Genomic DNA, 21,944 nt, shown 5'->3' with positions numbered 1-21,944 from the left:
CATTAATTTTAATCAAGGGGAATTAAATGAGTGCTATATAAAACAGCATTTCTTTTATCTCTAAGAAAGACATTTTTCTTCCTTTATATATTTGTGGGTCAGATGTTGCCTCAAGGAGAAAGAAAGTTATTAATAATTTAAGAATCACCATTTTTGCTTCTGATGAGAGCAATAAGACGTGCTTTCAGGGTTAGTTACACGCAACATATTCCAAGGATTATTGCTTATTAAAAGAAGACTTTTCTCTTGTATTGGGGTCCCCAGTACAAGAAGGACATGGACCTTTTAGAGAGGGTGCAGAAGAAGGCCAGAAAAATAATACATGTCAGGAACACCTGACCTGTGAAGACAGGCTAAGAGGGTAGCAGTTGTTCAGTCTGGAGAAGAAAACGAAGACTTAAGGGGCACTTTATCACAGCCTTTCAATACATAAAGGGACAGTTATAAGAAAGATGGAGAAAGGCTTTTAACCAACTCTTGCAATGACAGGACAAGCGGGAATGACTTTTCATTGAAAGAGCATAGGTTTACATTGGACATACTGATTTTTTTTTTTATAACAAGGGTAGTGGGACAGGGAAGCAAATTGCCCAGAGGAGTTGTAGATGCCACTCCTTGGAAGTGTTCAAGGTCAAGTTGGAGGAGGCTTTAAGCAATGTGATCTAGTGAGAGATGTCTCTGCCCATGGCAGGTGGGTTTACTAGAAGGTCTTGCAAGGTCCCTTCCAACACAAACTACTTTATAATTCTATTGTGTGTCTGGAAGCACAGTTTATACTTGGAATTTTAGGGAATATGACTGAACAAGCTTTTGTCTGAATCTCATAAGCAGAGTAAAAAGCATCATAATGAAATACTAAAGGCTAGAATAATAAAAGGACTAATTGTGCATTATTATAGTGGGGAAAAGTCTTTAGAGAAAAAAAAAATATCCCTACTGTATCAAACTATTAGGAAATTGTGATGACAGATCTAATACAATTGATGCTAGTTTTCCCATCCAGGTTACCGTAAATTAATTATTGCACTATACCTCTATTTATTTTTGAAGTTAATTTTAAAATCTACTGTCAAAACTGAGCCCAGAAGCTAACAAGACTTTTACGTCATTGCATTTATGGTTTAGAAAAATAGAACAAGCTAATACGTGGAAAGTAATTCACTGGATTAAGAAAAGGTAAGGATCACTGAGGAACCAAGCATGCATTTAGGGTTAATGAGTATCATCAGTGATTCACCTCTAGTGCCTGTGGCCACCAATACGGGTAATTTTTTAAATGAGGTGATGGCAACAAGTTTCTGCTCTGTATTTCTTTTCAAAAAATGTCTTTTCTATTATTAGTAGCTCATCCTTCAGATAACATTGTTAGAAAATACATTCTTAATATTGCAAATTTTTTTTTCTTCAAAACTTTTTAAATAAGCCGCTATTAGCAATATGCTAACATGCAGTTTTATCTAGTTCATTGAATTTCACTTATATCTGACTTACTATTTTTTTATGAATAAAAAAGTGTTTATAATTCAATAGAGAAAACAATTTTATTTAAATAATTGTCAGTATAAGAATATAGCAATATTTTAGCAATATCTGCTTGGTACTTATTCATCAAGAAGGTGAGATATACTTATCCAGATGATGAATTTTGCAGCCCAGTCCTTGTGCCTGACAAAACTAATTCCACTTCATGCTCCATCTGGTTACAAGAAGAAATATGACAAGTCTTTATTCTATATTCCTTCAAATTATACAGTGTTCCTAATGTCTGACTACACATGTTCTGGTTGGTTTTATCTATCTGATTGTATTACGTTGCACTGCATTTTGCAGAAAATAAAATTATGTTTCTAATGTAACCATAAATTCATCTTTTTTTTGTTGAACTCAGATCCTTAACAAAGAGGATTTGACATATGAAATCACTTTCTGGTTTCTATTTTGATGAGCTTATATATAGTTGCTAATAAAATCATTGACACCTATATGCATGTAATATTGTATACTTAAGAGAAGAAGATACAGAAAGTAAAAATGTGCAAGATATTTTACTTGATTGACTATAAACTCTCTGATGCATTTCAGGAGGTGAAAATAGTGTTTCTTGATGTGTTTCAAGAATAAATCTTTTATATCTGATTAAGATGGAGTTGAACATCACAAACTATTGTAATTTTTAAGGGTTGATCTCCTGATGCAATCATATTCCATCTGCTTCAGGTATAGGGTTTACAGAGAATTTTCTACAATTACTGAATGCAATTTGGGTGCAGATGTAATCCCCAACCTAAAAATCCCTATGCAAATGAAAACTCCTTTATAATACTTTAGATTATATTTGCTATTAAAAAAAAAAAAAAAAAAGTGCAAGTTTAAAATAAAATCATTGTTAGTGATGAGAAATTAATTGAAGTGCTATGGAAAATTTGCATGAGAACACATGGAAAATCTATTATTCTGAGATCAGTATCTAACCTCATATTTCAAATCTAGTAACATTAATTTGGTAACTTTTAGTTCTTAGGTTGTTTACTTAATATGTAAGGAGACACAAAGCAAGCCAGAAGTCTATGTAATAGTCTTAAAGTCTTTTATTTCCCGGTTTTGCAGATTATCTTTAGATTTTATTGACTGTTTACTAGGGTCTTTTATTAAAGAATTTCATTACAAGAAATATTTAGGGGAGGGAAATTATCCCAGAATCTCTTAACTCTGAACATGGTTCTTTGGCTGTAAGAACCTCAGAATAATTCGCAGAGACTTTATCACAATTAAAAAAAAAAAAAAAAACAACCCCCCCCCCCCCCACACACACACACACAAAAACAATAAATGTGAAATTTACCACACCTACACCTAGAAATTAGTAGAGGAACACAGAATTCTTGGATTAATGGTCACTAGATAAAAGAAATTAGGTTGTGAAGAATTATGTTCTTCAAATGTTTCAGAGAGAAAGGGAAATGCTACCAGGAAAAGTAATTTTCTGTTTAACTGGTGTAGCATAAAGAAAGCACATTGTTACTTCAAAAATCTTTTAATTTTTTGTATGTGGTAGGAAGAATAATAAACCTGCCCTTTCAATAAAATGTTGTACACAGATTCTGCAAAACAAATAGTCGGCTTTGAAAGCTGGCAAGGAATGCAGGATCAGCAATGATTTGACATTGAGAAATTGAGTTATTTAGTGGCAGGAAACTGCATTCACTGAGCAAAGAAAAATATGTAAAATACTTTGCTTGCAAAGAACAGTAATACTCTGTAAAACGGTTGCCTGTCAACAGGAGCTTTCTTTATAACTTTTTTAAATGGAAAAAAGTAATTGAATATTCAGTTCACTCTCAGCTGATTTTCTGAGAGGCTGTGTGTCACCATATGGTAATTTAAAAAAAGTGTTACTTTTTAAAGGATAGTTGCATTAGTACAAGATTTTTTTTTTCTATGATACCTGGAGTTATATGGCCATACTTATGTCCTGAGCAAGAACTCTCCTTGCTAGAATACTACACCCTTGAACATTAGGATGGCATATCTTGGACTGCTGGAGGGAAGAGATAAGTAACATGGAACAACTTACAGTAGATAAAAACAGTAACAGAAACATTCTCAAGGGTGAAAGAAAGACTAAATGATCATAAAGACATGGGGTTTAGAGTGTATTTCTTACTGGGTATGTGTATTTTTATTACAGGTAGTAACTAAAAGCTAGCACCTCTCCAAGAGGAGAGAAGGGCATCTATGTGGAAGAAACAAACCACAAAGACCTAGAAAAGAGATTGTGATTTTTTTTTTTTTTTCATTCAAAAATGAAGGGAATGGCATAGCTCTATTTATTTCTATGACTATGTAGAAAGAACCTGACATTCCTGGCCTTTAACTATTACATATGAATGAAAATTGGCAGTGGTTGCACAATTAGGTTAATTGCTGATACCGTGATGGAAGTTGCAAAGAAAGGGTGCAATGTAATGGGTAAATTGTAATGTGTAAACTTAATAATTTCTGATATATTAGGAAGGCTTTGACCTAAATCAAGCTAAGTTTACCAAACTCTGAATATGGTAAAATAACTGCCAACATAATTGTCTAATAGAAATTTTTTCAGCTTCCTAGTCTGAGCAAGAAATATTTTCTCTTCAGTTTGCATCTGCGTAGCCTTCATAAATTTGGTGCCCTGATCTGGCTTTTAATAACTTTGTCACTTTTTATTCTTAATATTCTGTGGCTCTCACTGTTGGCTGTGTGCTCTCAGATTCTATGAAACAAACTGGAATTCCAGGGAACTTTGTATTTCCTATATAATTGTGTGAAACTGTACAAATAAAGAAGAAATGAAGAAGATAAAACTCCCCTTAGAAAAAAGACAATTTATAATCAAAAGGTGTTTTTTGCCTGCTGAGGAGATGAGAGCTTTCCTGGTGATGCATTGGAAAGATTTCAAAATATACAAGAATAAAAGATTCCTTTTTCTTTCTTAACAAACAAAATTCCCCTTAAAAAGAATAAAATATTTTTGAAAGTTCTCTTGTTTGTTTTTCTCTGTTCTCTTTATCAGTGCCAGCAGTTGCAGATTAAATACCTCTAAAAACAATAACATACTAATTGTTTTTAAATGCTTATTTTCCCCTCTTGATGTCATATACAATTTCCATTAATATCAAGTACAAAATCAAGATTTGCATACATATATATACACACATATACACACTTATGCACACATATACACACATATACAGAGAGAGAGCGATAAGACACCCAAAAATTACCTGATTGTATAGCAGTGATATAACTGAGGAAACCTCAACAACTCACTGGACATACCAGTCCCTTTTCCTAGCTTTCTTTCCTATTCTCAGCTGAGTATTGCTTCTTACTCTATTGCTCCATAATGTGCTCGTCTGATCTCTTCGCAAATTAATTCTGCCTAGTAAGCCTAGATCATACCAAAGAGGGAAAAAGAAATAAAAATTTCCTGCATACTCAGAGGAGTCACTCTAATGACAGAATTGAGAAGGCAACACTTAGTGGCAAGACTGGGGGAAGAAGAGGAATAGGAAAGATGTGAGAATTGCTCCTTTTGCAACAACCATTAGGACCAAATAGATTTAACACTGGAATGCACCACCAATTCATTTTTTGTGAGGCGTCTTCTTGGGGGGTGGGGTTTGGTTGGTTCATTGTTTGGTTGGGTTTTCTTGTGATTTTTTGTACTTTTTTTCCTCAACCCTTTTTCAAACATTTTTTTTTTCAATGCTAGATTAAGCAGCCTTTAGCTTCCCTAAAATTCTAGCCATTCTAATATAGTAAGAACATCCTACATTTTCAGAGTTTTATATCATGACTATTGTTTAAGTCAGGATTGTTTATAAAAAAATAAAAAAAATAATGTGTTTCATTTTTTTCCCAGTAGTTATTACATTTATTCACGTTACTGGTTCAAAATAGCAAATAATATATTCACTGAGTCTCTAAATATATACATTACTAGAATTTTCTGCCTCAGACAATAATATACTACTGTTCTGTTGCCTTGAATGCTTACTGAAAATCTAAAAAAAAAAGTTTTTCTAATTTTGTTACTTCTATCAGTTGCTTTTATGATTATTTCTATTTTATCAAATACAGCAATGAAAATGGAATCTGGAAAGTGGAGGAAATATTAATTGTGAAGGAATCTGGGAAGTGGAGGAGATATTAATTGTGAAATATACTGTGCAAGTAATTAAGAAATTCAGATGTTAACATGTCTGTAGATATATATTTCTCTGATTAATTAAAAACAAAGATCACCACCACACCATCATAATTATCATCCCTTCTCTACAATGATTTCAAAGTTTTTAAAGAGTTGGCACTGAGGAAGTTGTTGTTATTTTAATTTAAATAGAAATTACTTATTCAATAAAGTATCACTAAACCAATGTCTTGGCTTGAAAGACAGGTATCTGCTAGGGAGGGGCGGGGCCTCTCTAGGAATGGGGAATTCCAATCCCCTCTGTCTAAGTTATTATAATTTAGAAAATTAAAGGGGCTTTTTAAGGCAGAGGTATGGGGAAAGGAATAACAGTTCTTTACTAGTAAATATAACAAGGCAAACAAACAACAACAACAACAACTACAGCATTAATAATAAACAGAACCAGGAACTTTGAGGGACTTTGTTTTACAAAGCCCGGGGCAGTCTGATCTCTTGGGACTTTGAGAGTATTAAGCTGTGTTATAAATGAGAAGACCAAATTCGATAAATCAAAATTTGGAATTTTATTAGGAGACAAAATAACAGTCTCGGACAGCCACAATTAAAAGGACAGCGTCGAGCCCGGGGTCGGCACCGGGTGAACAACGATAACACACTCTGCCAGTCTGTTATCCCCCAAGTTCACATCTGGGGTTTGCAGCAGCCTCTTTTTATACAGTGGATCGCGGAGAGAGGCCTGAGATGACATAAGTCCTCCATCCGAGGCAGCTTCATTAAGTATGCAAGTTTCAGTTCTAAGAGTCTGAATGGATCAGCGGAGGAGGACAATGCTGTCGATGGTCGGTTCCAGGTGTGGTGTAGACATGCTAATTTTGGCCGGAGACCATCTAGATACGGATCTGAAACCATCATCGGGTTCTCCGGGCTACCATCTCTGTGTTCCGTTGCCCTTTGTTTCCTTTCAGCGATTCCTGGCAGTGACAGTCTTCTGTCCTCCTTTCTGGTAATTCCAATCAAGCTCTTTCCGTGTCCCTCCCAAACCTTTTCAGGCTAGGGATATTTTTGTATTCTATTGAATCCCCTTCTTCCCAAGTTAACCCAAAAAATGCTAAAACAAAACCTAACTTCTAACATGCTAGTTTATACAGGACTTATAATCGTACATTCAGTATTACAATTTATATTCTATTAACATGAAGTAACTTCAGAGCAGATGTTACATTCCTTTTTAACGATTTGTAGCCAAAGCATGTTTGTGTCTCTCTCCTGGTAGCTAATGCATGTTTGTGTCTCCCTCCTGGTAATTCTTAATCATGTTATGTCTCGTGCTTCCCCCTCCTCTGTCCTTTCAAGCGAGAGAAATTCCTGCACCTTTTCTGAGCTGCTTTCCTCTGAGTTGACTCATAGTTTGTTGGATTAAAACAAAACTTACATTTATTTAGATGATATTACATTTTTATCTATCAACACGAATTAACTTTAGGACATATATCACAAGCTGGAACGGTAGCTGGAACGGCAGGATGTACCCGGCAGGCCGCGGGGTGCGAGGCTACAGCATAGCAAAAAGAGCAGTATTGGAGAAACCGCGACTCCTGGGCAGGGCTGGCCCAGCTCCAGCAGGGCAGGCGAAGGAGCACGAAATTCTTGGGCATATGTGCAGATGATGGTAGATCTCCCAGGACCGGACTTTCTGTTGACAGTGGACTTTTCCTGCAGCAAGCAGTAACCTGGCTGTCCTCTCCGATGCCGAGAGCAAGAAAAACAGCCTCCAGTTCCCCAGCCCTGTCCTTTTCCCTCCCCCAAAACTCGTGTGAATTTCCCCCTCCCGACTTTCGGCTACGTTTTCTGTGTGGGTCAAGCACCCTCTAAGCATCAGTACTTAGTCTCTTAGCAACTTACGGGGAAAAATTCCATAGGACAAAAAAAGGAACAAACCGATGTCACCGAGTCACACAAAGCAGTCACACGCAGACAAGAGATTTTCACAGAGCTTCTTCTGATCCAGCTCCTAGCTGAGAGAGCCGAGAGAAGAAGAGGAGCCCCTTTGTTTATTTTTACTTTTTATACATTTGTGGATCTAGCAGAAGATGGACTTTTTGGGGTTTTGTGGTGGTTTCAGGCAGATTTTGGGAGAAACCCTCCCACGGGGCCCCCCTCCCCTCCTCCAATCGGTTCGGGAAAAAAAGATTTCCTCAGAGAGAAGTGGAAAAAACCTGTTTATTAAACAGGCAAAGCACTCCCAGCACAATACCCGATGACAAGAGCTTTGTGCCACTTACGGAGGGATAACAAACTTAAAGAAAGTCTCCTCTTGAGGGTCGCCACTGTGCTCCACCGCTCCGTCTCCGCTGACGTTGGGAGAAAAGGAGATGTGCAGGGCTGGTCTTGGTGGGGTGGGTCCCCTGTGGAGGCCCCCGGTGCTTCCCCAGGTCCTTAGTCCGGAGAGGTTGGAACAGTTCCGAGGAGAGGGCAAAAAAAGCAAAAGGAAGGAAAAAAAGGACAAAAAAAAAAAAAAGAAAAAAAAAAGGCAAAAAGCTTCAGGTATTCTACAGCGTCTAACTACGCTAGCACTAAACTAACTAACTGCCCGGGGGTAAAACAACAGAGCTTCTTTTGTCTTGCCGTGTTCCAACTCCCCCGCTTCAAGGTCACTCCGATGAGCAGAGTTTTCCTGGGGAAAAACAAACCGCGCTTGCCCTCCCCCCTGCACCCAACAGATGATTGGGGATATACAGTCACCCCAGGACATCTTCCACCCCTTATCCCCGTATCGTTGACTTACGGACAGAACCAACGTATATGCCACGTAAAACTTCCATCCATTCTCCCCACAAAAAAAAAAAAAAAATAATACAAGCAATACCCATCATGCTCCTGTCATGTTCCACAATGAGCCACTGAATCCAGGCCCCAGGCTGCAGGGCAGAAGGATTCCTCTCTCACTTACTCATACCTTCATTACTTGCTCATATTTTCAACACTTAACACATACCCTCTCACTTACACATTTCCTTCTACTTCATTCTGCGTGGTTTAATGTACAGACAATGGCAATAGCATTCAGCAGACAGTGATGTTTGTAAATGATTCTCACCCAACAATCAGATCTCCCTGGGGTACACATCGTGTTGTTCCATCTTTCTGCATTATCCACCATGTGCAACCTGGTCCCTGAGCAAAGACAACCCCACGAATGGGTTTGTCTGTACTTGAGGCAGACTTGATCCACACTGTCTTCCATAACAGACCTCTGGCGTGCACCACTGGGACTTTATCTCCATCTATTGTATGCAGAGGCTCAGCGTGCGCAGGGCCTGCTTGGTTGGTGGAGCCTCGGGTGTTGACCAACCAGGTGGCCTTTGCCAAATGCTGCTCCCAATTCTTGAAAGATCCCCCACCCAATGCTTTCAACTGGGTTTTTAACAATGCATTGTGCCTCTCCACTTTGCCTGCAGCGGATGCATGGTAGGGAATATGGTACACCCACTCAATGCCATGTTCCCTAGCCCAGGTGTTAATAAGGCTGTTCTTGAAATGAGTCCCGTTGTCTGACTCAATTCTCTTGGGTGTACCATGCCTCCACGGGACTTGCTTTTCAAGGCCCAGGATGGTGTTTCGGGCAGTAGCGTGGGGCACAGGGTAGGTCTCCAGCCACCCCATGGTGGCTTCCACCATTGTGAGCCCGTAGCACTTGCCTTGGCGGGTTTGGGGAAGGGTGATGTAGTCAACCTGCCAGGCTTCCCCGTACTTATACTTGGACCATCGCCCGCCATACCATAGCGGCTTCACTTGCTTGGCCTGCTTGATGGCAGCACACGTCTCACAGTCGTGGATAGCCTGAGAAATACTGTCCATGCGTAGATCCACCCCTCGGTCTCGGGCCCACTTATAGGTGGCATCTCTGCCCTGATGGCCTGAGGCATCATGGGCCCATCGAGCTAAAAACAACTCTCCCTTGTGTTCCCAATCTAAATCAATCTTTGAGACTTCTATTTTTGCTGCCCGATCTACCTCCTCGTTGTTTCGATGCTCCTCATTAGCTCTACTCTTGGGGATGTGGGCATCTACGTGGCGGACTTTCACAGGTAGTGTCCCTAGCCTGGTAGCAATGTCTTTCCACTCCTTAGCAGCCCAAATTGGTTTCTCTCCACGCTGCCAATTAGCCTCTTTCCACCTCTCCAGCCATCCCCACAGAGCATTGGCTACCATCCATGAATCGGTATAGAGGTAGAGCCTCGGCCACCCCTCTCTTTCAGCAATATCCAAGGCCAATTGAACAGCCCTGAGTTCTGCAAGTTGACTTGATCCACCCTCTCCTTCAGTGGCCTCGGCAACCTGTCATGTGGGGCTCCACACGGCTGCTTTCCACTTCCGGTTCATCCCTACAATACGACAGGAACCATCAGTGAAAAGGGCATAATGTGTCTCTTCTGCTGGCAATTGGTTGTATGGTGGAGCCTTTTCAGCCCGTGTCACTTGCTCTTGTTCTACATCTGTGAGGCCAAAATTTTCACCCTCAGGCCAATTGGTAATTATTCCAAAATCCCAGGGCGATTCAGTTTACCCATACGGGCGCGCTGCGTAATAAGAGCAATCCACTTGCTCCATGGGGCATCAGTGGCATGATGGGTGGAGGGGACCTCCCCTTTGAACATCCACCCTAGCACAGGCAGTCAAGGTGCCAGGAGGAGTTGCGCCTCTGTACCAATCACCTCCAAGGCGGCTTGAACTCCTTCATAGGCTGCTAAGATTTCCTTCTCAGTTGGGGTGTAACTGGCTTCAGACCCTCTGTAACTTCGGCTCCAGAATCCCAGTGGTCGGCCTCGAGTCTCACCAGGCACCTTCTGCCAAAGGCTCCAGGACAGGCCATTGTTCCCGGCTGCTGAGTAGAGCACGTTCTTCACGTCTGGTCCTGTCCTGACTGGGCCTAGGGCCACTGCACGAGCGATCTCCTGCTTGATCTGGGCAAAAGCTTGTTGCTGCTCAGGGCCCCAGTGGAAATCGTTCTTTTTGCGGGTGACCAGGTAAAGAGGGCTCACAATCTGACTATACTCAGGAATATGCATCTTCCAGAAACCTATAGCACCTAGGAAAGCTTGTGTCTCCTTCTTATTGGTTGGTGGGGACATCGCTGTAATCTTGTTGATGACATCAGTAGGAATCTGCCGCCGTCCATCTTGCCACTTTACTCCCAGGAACTGGATCTCATGAGCTGGTCCCTTAACTTTACTCTTCTTGATAGCGAAACCGGCCTCCAGGAGGATCTGGATGATTTTCTTTCCCTTCTCAAACACTTCTGCTGCTGTGTTCCCCCACACAATGATGTCATCAATATACTGTAGATGTTCTGGAGCCTCACCCTTTTCTAGCGTGGTCTGGATCAGTCCATGGCAGATGGTGGGGCTGTGTTTCCACCCCTGGGGCAATCGGTTCCAGGTGTACTGCACTCCCCTCCATGTGAAGGCAAACTGAGGCCTGCATTCTGCTGCCAAAGGAATGGAGAAAAATGCATTGGCAATATCAATTGTGGCATACCATTTTGCTGCCTTGGACTCCAGCTCGTACTGGAGCTCCAACATGTCTGGCATGGCAGCACTCAGTGGCGGTGTCACCTCATTCAGTGCATGGTAGTCCACAGTCAATCTCCATTCTCCTTCAGATTTACGCACAGGCCAGATGGGGCTGTTGAAGGGTGAGTGGGTTTTACTAACCACCCCTTGGCTCTCCAGCTCTTGAATCATCTTATGGATGGGGATCACAGCATCTCGAGTTGTCCTATACTGTCGGCGGTGCACTATAGAAGTGGCAATTGGTACCCGTTGCTCTTATACTTTCAGGAGTCCTACTGCAGATGGATTCTCGGACAGTCCAGGCAAGGTGTTCAATTGCTGGATGCCCTCTGTCACTACAGCTGCTATCCTGAATGCCCACCTGAGTCCTTTCGGGTCTTTGAAATACCCACTTCGGAGGTAATCTATACCCAAAATGCATGGGGCCTCTGGCCCAGTCACAATAGGGTGTTTCTCCCACTCCTTTCCAGTTAGGCTCACATCTGCTTCCACCAGAGTAAAATCTTGTGATCCCCCTGTCACGCCAGCAATAGAGACAGATTCTGCCCCTACATGTCTTGATGGCATTAATGTGCACTGCGCACCAGTATCAACCAAGGCCTCGTATTTTTGTGGTTCTGATGTGCCAGGCCAACAAATCCACACAGTCCAAAATACATGGTTTTCCCTAGCCTCTACCTGGCTAGAGGCAGGGCCCCTCTAAGCCTGGTTATCCTTCTTTCCTTGAGCATATGTCTTAGAGGTTCCTTCAAGGGGGTCGGACATGTCATCATCATCATACCTGACAGTTCGGCTACGGGCAACTGGAGCCGCTTCCCTTTTGGTGGAACTCCCTCTTTGAGTCTTGACTTCCTTCAGTTCACGCACCCGTTGTGCCAGGGCAGCCATAGATTTTCCATCCCATCTGTTCAAATTTTCTCCACAATCCCGCAGGAAGAACCACAGCTCAGCATATGGAGTGTATCCTCTCTCCCTAGCCGGGGAGCATCTACGGTGGGTACCAGAACCTCTGATCTGTACTGCTGAGATTTGGAGAAGGTCCTCTCTAATCTCCTCCCTGAGTTTCTGATGATTCTCATCTATCTTATCCTCTAGTTTCTGTAGACGTGTTTCTACAGCTGCGATCCTGGCGTGTGTTGGGCCATGCACAGCATCTGCATATGCTTGGAGCTTCTTTGCCATATCAAGCACCGTCTCCTCCATGTCCTCCCGCTTCATTACTGCTAAAGCAGAAGCGTATTCTAATGGCCCGAGTCGTATAAGTTTTCGCCACATCACAGATATACATGATACCAAGTCTGGGTTCCTAGTGTTTATATCATCTGAGAAGACCATCTCTGCCACTGCCATTTCTCTCAAGCGTTGAATCCCTTGTTCTATGGTCTTCCATGGGGTTTGCTGCATATAGAGATCATCTGCACACAAGTATCTTTCTGCCACACTTCCTAGGACCCGTATCCAGAGACTGCAAGGACTAGCCTCTCTCATCATCTCCTGGTCGATGACTGGATCATGTGACAGGGATCCCAGATGCCTCGCTTCAGTGCCATCCAGAATTGTAGCCTCGCCTGCAGCATCCCAAAGACGGACTAACCAACTAATTATAGATTCATCAGGTTGTCGCCGGTAATCTTTTCTTAGGCCCCGAAGGTCCTTCAGGGAAAAGGAATCAATATTTGCTTCTGATCCTGTGCTAGAAGCTTTGGCTTCTGATTTTGGTGAAGGTCCTTCTCTTGGGTCATCATCGTCCACTGGTCGATCGGTTTTGACTGTGTGCTTCTTTGCTGGAGCAACTGCCAGGGGCTTAGGCTTACTGTCTGGTTTAGCTGCCGACTCAGGCTCAGGTTCTAGTTTAGCTGCTGGCTTCATAACTGGGGTGTTGGCTGCAGCTTGAGTGACTGGGATAGCTGTTGATTTGTATCCCTTACCCCCCTAGAGCCATCATGGTACCTCTCTTTCAGGTATTTCCCCAGCTCCACTGGATTCTGAATTTGTTCCCATGGAAAATCCCAGACTACAGGGTCAGAGAATTCCTTGAGGAGTTGGCCCATATCCTCCCATTCTCCACACCACTCAGGATTTCCTCTGCCTGGGTCAAGAGTTTCATCAGCCCCTCTAGAAATCTCAGCCCATATTCTAGAGAAGCTGCAGACTGTATAGAGGAGGCTTACCAGATGACATACCAGAAAGATGGTCTCTTTAACACTCAGGGGAAACTGAACATTCTCCAGCAATGATTTAACCGATTCAGAGGAGAAGAAGGAAACGAAAGACTGCAACGCTTCATCCTCTGCTCCTCCTCCCACAAACAGGGTGAATAACCATAACCATGACCCATACATAGTAGGAAAATATCTCAGCACCTTTATAAACTTCCTACAAATTATTATCATTAAACCAAGGCCAATAGCTACTCTAATCCGTGTCCCTCTACTGTAAAAATTGTGTATTAATGATAATATTGGGGCTATCTCTGGATATGCAAATAAACCTAAGGACCACAAAGGTATTAAGACCTCAAAGAAGCCTAAGGATCCAAAACACATCAAGCCCCCCACCCCAAGAGACATGAGTTCAAGCAGCATAGTTACTGACTGCTAAATACTAATCAGTACAGGGTTTTTCCACTCTCTCGAGCCCCACGTTTGGGCACCAAGAATTTTGTGGTGGTTTCAGGCAGATTTTGGGAGAAACCCTCCCACGGGGCCCCCCTCCCCTCCCCCAGCCGGTTCGGGAAAAAAGATTTCCTCAGAGAGAAGTGGAAAAAACCTGTTTATTAAACAGGCAAAGCACTCCCAGCACAATACCCGATGACAAGAGCTTTGTGCCACTTACGGAGGGATAACAAACTTAAAGAAAGTCTCCTCTTGAGGGTCGCCACTGTGCTCCACCGCTCCGTCTCCGCTGACGTTGGGAGAAAAGGAGATGTGCAGGGCTGGTCTTGGTGGGGTGGGTCCCCTGTGGAGGCCCCGGGTGCTTCCCCAGGTCCTTAGTCCAGAGAGGTTGGAACAGTTCCGAGGAGAGGGCAAAAAAAGCAAAAAGGAAGGAAAAAAGGACAAAAAAAGAAAAAGAAAAAAAAAAGGCAAAAAGCTTCAGGTATTCTACAGCGTCTAACTACGCTAGCACTAAACTAACTAACTGCCTGGGGGTAAAACAACAGAGCTTCTTTTGTCTTGCCGTGTTCCAACTCCCCCGCTTCAAGGTCACTCCGATGAGCAGAGTTTTCCTGGGGAAAAACAAACTGTGCTTGCCCTCCCCCCTGCAGCCAACAGACGATTGAGGATACACAGTCACCCCAGGACAGCCATATAATATGCACTTTTCACAATCCTCCCTCTTTCTTTTTATAATTAATTTGGCTCGAGCAATATTCATTGTTTTCTAGCCTTCATTATTTGCTCATTTTTTCACAAATCAATCTCTCTTCTTTGAAGGGGTCTTCTATATTATTTTGTTTCTTTAACACCATATTCCTTTGTGGTGGTGTTGTTGTAGGCAACTTGTGGTCAATGTTCACTAATTGCATGCCTTGTACCACACTGGTGATGAGCCTAATAAAACAGGGGATCAAACAAGGAAGAAATATTAGACCAGCTGTAGCACATAAAAGGAAGAAGCTTAACTTTTTCCACCATTCTACTCCCAACACATTATCCCACCAGCTAGTATTTAGCATTGATTCCCACTTTTGAACTGGTACATGGGCGATTTTTCTGATATCATTGACTATGTCCAGGATGGCATCTCTATTGTCATCTATTTTTAAACAACAATCTGATGTATTGAACTTTCCACAAACACCCCCTTCTTCAGCTAATAGTCTAAAGCTAACCTATTCTGATACAAAGCCGCTCTTGTTTGGGTTTGTTGCCTTGATATTAATTCCACTGCCTGGCCAGTTTTGTTTGTTATTATCTCTACAGCAGCTTGAAGTCTTATAATACGATAATAGCATATAAATTGGGGTTCAATATCCCCAACTCCCATCTTGTGCCCAGGTGGCTGGCTCATATGTTTCTAGTATGCGTTCAGGGGGCCATTCCTCATCTCCCTATTTTTGGAATCCTCTAATCAATTCTCTTTTGTTTCTCTTTAGATCCTGATAAACTGTTATCCCTAATTGATCCCCATCAGGTCCTGGTAAAAGAAAAAAATCCTTGCTGTATAATTCCCAGATTGCAGCTCCCTTTCTACTGAGAGGGGAGTTTTGGGTGTGCTCTTTTTCCACATATCCAAATAAGCTACGTGCAGCTTTCCAATAGTTAAATTTTTGTTGATCTGTATTCTCCCAAAATTTGGAAATTGCCAGGATGCCGTAGTAAGGATTTTTACCTGTATCATTACATTGAGAAAGTTTTATTTTGTTATCATACTTACAATTCACTTTTTTTGCTTTTTCTTGGGTCCAATACACAGTTGGTTCTTCTGGGACCCACCATACAGAAGTTCTATTACTAACCTTATATCTTTTACAGGGTGTTTTTCCTACTTCATAAAGGAACTTTTTCCCAGTGTGCCAGAGACATTCTTCCTCTATCACTGTTGAGCTTAAAATCTACCCTTCTGGTTTGTTTTCTCCACTTGTACTTGCTTGGTTCCATTTTCGAAGCTCAATTGGGCCTAAGCTGCTGCCTTTCTATGGCCATTCTTTTGGCATCAAAGCCCCTCCACAGACCTAACAATTAGTTATGTTAAGTTCCTTACTTATTCTTTCCCCCAATTCTACAAACTGATTTTTACCCATCCTTGAGATATCTGTTCCTTTTTCTAATTGCTGTTCAAGTTTGGTATACAAATTGTTGATTGAAATTGGCACAGGTTTAGGTGGTTGTACTGACTTAGCCTTTTTGCTTATCAACTGCTCTTTTACTAAATCCTGTGCTTTTTGCCCAGTAATGTAGGTAAAACAAATGTATCTCTCCTCTTTTGGGCATTGACTTCCCATCTTGCTACTACTTGTTCCTAAGTTCTCTGCAATCCAGTACATTTTCCCTTTATGTATGCAATGGCCTAATTTGGATGGCTTGTAGCAGTGACTGTTGTCGTGAGTGTGAGAAATGAAAAAAGAACCTCAGTGTCTTTCCATGTACAGCTTTTGGTAACGTCTGTAGCATGGCTTTGTCGATATCCTAAAAGGGAGAAGACAAAAATTGAGTGACAGAAAAAGGAGTAACAGAGGTCCAGTATGGCTTGTACTCCCACCTCCCATGCCTATGGGGTTGCAACCCACAGCAGGTGTATTTGATCTTCTTGGTGGTGAATACAGAGGCCAATCTGGTCTTGCCCTCTATTTCCTTGTCACTTCCTCCTAGCGAATTTCCAGACAAATCGTTTTTGATACTCCTTAACTGTTGTTTCCCACCGTTCTTCAGGTATCTCCCATTCAACAGGCACTAATAATCCCCATTTACAAAACAAAGTTATTATTTCAGTTTCTTTGAATTTTACTTGGATAGGAGATCGATTTGGCTCTTGACACTTCCTGCAACGAGAGCATCGATTGTGTGAACTACAACACCAATTCTTCCCACAACCTAAACATTTACGTTTAACCCAGCTAGCATGTCTGGTATTTGGGTGGATCAAACAGGGTATTTGGTCTGGCACTGATGGAACTTGCAACTCCTCCTCCTCTTTGCATAAATCACAGGCTAAGGCGTGAATACAAGAGTTCTCTGTCCGAAACAGTCCTGATCCTCCTGTTTGGAGTGGTAATATTCTTCCCCAAGGAGGGTGTCTGAGGGGTCTCAAAGCTTGTCCAGGTGGTACTTGAAACCACTGATATAAGCTTGGCCTTATCTCCCAATTAGATGTGATCCTGTGTATGTTTCTTGGACCATTTGGGTCTTCCCAGTTCATTACCACCCAGTCCCCATTTAAGAGTCAGTTTTGTATCACCCAGTTCAGATGTAATTGTCCACTCCTTAGGTTCTTCCACAGGTCTTTTGATTCTGCTGGCGTGGATCCACCTCATTCCTTGGTCCGGATTGCAGCCTCAGTCGTCAACAATACTTGAAAAGGACCTTCCCATTGAGGAGTTAAAGATTGTTCTTCCCAGGTTTTTACTAGCACCCATTTCCCTGGATGAACATTATGGATTTTAAAGTCTAAAGGTGTGGTTTGAGGGATTATTCCTCCGTAAGTTTTCAAGAGTTTTCACAATGGTGTTAACGTATCTTTTAACGTTCATTTCCCCTACCTCATAGGTAGCATTTTCATGTTGGGTGGTTAAAAAGGGTAACTCAAACATCATTTCATGGGGTGACACTCCCAGATCTGACTTGGGTTGTGTTCGGATCCTCAGTAAGGCCAAAGGTAGGCATTGTACCCATGACATTTGGGTTTCAACTATTAATTTGGTCAAAGTTCTCTTTAAAGTCTGGTTCATCCTTTCTACACAACTAGAACTCTGTGGATGCCATGGGGTATGCAGCTCCCATTTTATCCCTAATGATTTAATTATTTGTTGTAACACTTTTGACGTAAAATGCATTCCTCTGTCTGAGTCTATTCTATTAACCATTCTGTATCTGGGAATAATCTGCTCTAAAAGGGTTTTACTTACTATGTTGGCTGAGGCCTTGGTAGTGGGAACTGCTTCTACCCAATGAGTTAGATGGTCTGTCATTACTAATAAATACTTCCATCTTTGTACTTGAGGAAGTTCAGTAAAATCTACTTGGATACTTTGAAATGGTCGAAGAGCTAACTCACAACCTCCTAATGTTGTTTTTCTCACCACCTTTTTGTTTATCCTTTGGCAAGTTATACATTTTTCAGTTACTTGCTTTGCTACTCCAAAAATCCCAGTGCATCCATAGTTCCTTAAAAAATGATCACACAAAGCCTGAGTACCCCAGTGGGTTTTCTAATGCATGTCTTCTAATATTTTTCTAGCCGGTATTTTATTAAGTAATTGTCTTCCATCAGGAAGTTTCCATTTCCCTGATTCAGCCTGTTCTCCTCCTATCTTGTTTAATTATTTTTTCTCTGCTTCACTAAACTTTGGGATTTCCAATTTTTTCTCATTTGGAGTTAATATTAACATAACTCTTTCAGCTCCCTTTTCTGCTGCATCCTTAGCTTCTTGATTTGCTAAATTATTTCCTCTTATTTCTGGGGTCACACCTCTTTTCTGTCCCTTAATGCATACTATAGCTATTTCTTCAGGTAGTTTTAATGCCTCTAAAATCTCTAAAATGAGTCCCTCATGTACTAATCCTTTTCCTCTTGAGTTAAGTAATCCTTTTTCTTCCCAAATTTTTCCAAAAGTATGTACTACTCCAAAAGCATACCTCGAATCAGTATATATAGTTCCTTTGTTGTGTGGTAAATATTCCAGTGCCTTTTTTAGAGCATATAATTCACAAGTTTGAGCTCACTAGTTTGAAGGTAATTTTCCTTTTTCAATAGTTTGCATGTTTTTCCCATCAACTACTGCATACCTTGACATTCTTTTTCCTTGTAGACATCTGGAGGAACCATCCACATAGATTATTTCCCCTTCTGAAAGGGCTTGTTTTTCAAGATCCCCCCCGAACTTTTGTTTGGTATTGGATAATTTCTAAACAATTATGTATTAGGTTATCTGCTGGTTCTCCATATAAGAATTGACCTGGATTTAAACTTCTGTTTACTTCTAATGTCAGATCATCACTATCTATCAAGATTGCTTCATATTTTAACATTCTAGAGTCTGTCAACCATTTTTCAGCTTTCTGATTTAACACATTTTGAACCGCATGAGGTGTGCACACAATTAGTTTACCTCCAAAAGTAAGTTTACGACTTTCTTCTACCAAGATTGCAGTAGCGGCTATAGCTTGAATGCATACTGTCCAGCCGTGGCTCACTGGGTCCAACATCTTTTATAAATAAGCTACGGGTCTCTTTACTCCTCCCTACTCCTGGACCAGAACTCCATGAGCTAACCCCTTTTCTACAATCACGTACAGATGAAAGGGTTTTTCTAGTGAAGGTAAGCTTAAAGCCGGTATTGAGGCCAGTCTTAACTTCAGTTTTTCTAATGTATCATCATCTTCCTTGGTCCATTTTATATTATCTCCCTCTGTCAACTTTTCATACAAAAAATTTACTGCCTGTGTGTACCCCTCAATCCATAATCTACAATATCCCAATAATCTGAGTAGTTTTCTGACCCTCTTTGAAGAGCGAGGTGGAAGGGATAAAATTCCTGCAATTCTCTCTGGACTGAGCCTTCGACTACCCTTACTTATCAAGTGTCCAAGATATTTTACCTCTGGTTCTACAAATTGCAATTTCCCTTTTGATACCCTTAATCCTTTTTCTCCAAGAAAATTTAAAAGCTTTATTGTAGCTTCTCTAACTTCAACTTCATTTTCCCCAGATAGTAGAAGATTATCCACATATTGGATAATTTTTATTCTAGGAGGAGTGGAGAAGGCTTGCAGTATTTTTTCTAAAGCTTGCCCAAATAAGTTTGGAGATTCCGTGAACCCCTGCGGTAATTTCGTCCATCTTAATTGCTGCTTTCTTCCAGTTTTTGGATCCTCCCATTCAGAGGCGAAGATATCTCAGCTCTCCTTGGCTAGTGGACAGGCCCAAAAAGCATCTTTAAGATCCACTACACTAAACCACTGATGCTGGGGTGGAACTTTACTTAGAAGTGTATAGGGATTGGGTACCACTGGGTAACGAGACTGAGTTCTTTTGTTAACCTCCCTTAAATCTTGTACTAGTCTATAACTCCCATCAGGCTTCTTTACTGGGAGAATAGGGGTATTATGGGGAGACATACAAGATTCTAATGTCCCATCCTTTATTAGTCCTTCTATTACTGGCTTCAAACCCTCCCATCCCTCTAAAGATATGGGGTATTGACGTACATGTATGGGACAATCTTCTCTCTCTATTGTAACACTTACAGGGTCAATATTTAATCCTCTCCTATTTCCTTCCCCAGCCCAAGCTTCCTTGTTAATTTTTTCTTCATCCTCTTGGCCTAATTTTAAGACTTTAGCTGTCATTTTCCCATCTTCTGGTATAACCCCTATTCCTAATTTCACTTGTAAGTCTCTTCTGAGTAAGTTGCTACCTGCCTTTGGGACCAATAAAACATCTCCCACCCAAATTTTAGTTTCCCCTTCAATTACTACATCTTTAATGACTGGAACTGTAAAAGTTTCTCCTTTTGCCCCTGTTACTTTTGCAGTATCTTTACTCACACTATAACCTTTTGGTACATTTAGCAGGCAGGTTCTTTCTGCCCCTGTATCTACTACAAATTCCAATTCTTCTTCTTGGGGACCCACTTTTAGAGTTATCACAGGCTCTAGATGGTACTTGTCCCCTAATAAATAAAGCCTTTGACCTCCCTATTCCTCCTCTGTGCTCATCTCTTTGAAGATTTTCAGATCTATTACCTGCTTAGGACAATTTCTCCTATAATGTCCCTTGCCCCCACAGTAAAAGCAGACATTCCTGGAATACTGCTGAGACTTGGTTTGTGTTGGGATTCTATTCTTTTTCTTTCCCCTGTCTCTACTAATTTTATATCTAGAAGTAGTGCCTGTATGTTTTTGATTTTTTTGGAAATTGTTTTCTCGCATGGTGACTGCCATAAGTTTTGCTTTCAATTTAGCTTTCTCTTCATCTCTTCGAACATAAACTTTCTAAGCCTCCTTTAATAAGTCATCTAATGATTTATTATGCCAATCCTCAAATTTTCCTAATTTTTTTCTGATATCTGGCCAGGTATTAGTAACAAAGTTAATCCTTAACAAAGCTTTTCCCACATCAGTTTCAGGGTCTATTCCGGAATATTGTTTCATATTTTTCCTAAGTCTGTCCAACCATTCAGTTGGAGATTCTTCTTTTTCTTGCTGTGCCTCAAAAGCTTTTTTAGCATTTTGCCCTCGGGGTGCTGCCTCTTTTATTCCCTTGATTATTAAATTACAATATTCATTCAAGTGTTTCCTCCCCTCCTCATTATTTTGACCCCACTCAGGAGGCGCAGTTGGCATTTTGTCTTCTCCGGGGGGGCCCTTGTGGGTTCTCTTTTTCCCAGACTTTTATTCCAGCTGCTCTGATTAATTGCCTTTCTTCCTGAGAAAATATTATTTTCATTAGAGACTGCATCTCTTCCCAAGTATAAATATTCAGATCTAAAAATTGGTCTAGTTGTTCAGCTGTGCCTATGGGATCGTCTAAAATTCTTTTGATTTCTTTTTTAAAATTTCTGACCTCAGAAGAAATCAAAGGGGCATTTACAAACCCTGTTCCACCCCCTCCCATTGGGACTTCTCTTAGTGGAAATAGACTAATTTCTTTATCCCATTTTTGGTTTTCATCCTCTGCAGTCTTTTTCCCATGTTTTGAGAAAGAATGCAGAGAGGGCTGTCTTTTAGGTGAACTTCTAGTGTTTCGATAAGGCATTTCTAGGGAGAAGTCGTTTCTCTGAGCAGTAGCTGTGGTTACCGAGGGAACAGAGCTCAGGAGAGGAAGGGCGGTGAGGGGAGGGCAAAGCGCCGAGGCTTCGTCCTCCAAGGGCGGAGCATAGGTGGGGTTTGCTGCCGGGACCGGCAGAGGAGGGGGCAGTTCTGGGGGATACCAGAGGGGAGCGTGGGCAGCCTGCACGGGGCTGGTGGCGGCTGAGTCAGTGGCTCCCGGCAGAGACAAAGCAGCAGCGGCAGCGC

At 41.4% G+C, this 21,944-nt stretch overlaps 1 protein-coding gene across 2 annotated transcripts in view; it reads left to right on the top strand.

Annotated features, from left to right (window-relative positions):
- The window catches only part of MGAT4C (MGAT4 family member C), a 411,241-nt gene that overhangs the window by 85,314 nt on the left and 303,983 nt on the right, over positions 1-21,944 (top strand). The gene's annotated exons all lie outside the window — the stretch shown is intronic.

Source organism: Hirundo rustica, chromosome 4, assembly GCF_015227805.2.
Source record: "Hirundo rustica isolate bHirRus1 chromosome 4, bHirRus1.pri.v3, whole genome shotgun sequence".
Lineage (NCBI taxonomy): Eukaryota > Metazoa > Chordata > Aves > Passeriformes > Hirundinidae > Hirundo > Hirundo rustica.
Note: the sequence above shows the minus strand (reverse complement) of the source record. Positions and strands in the feature narration are given on the sequence as shown.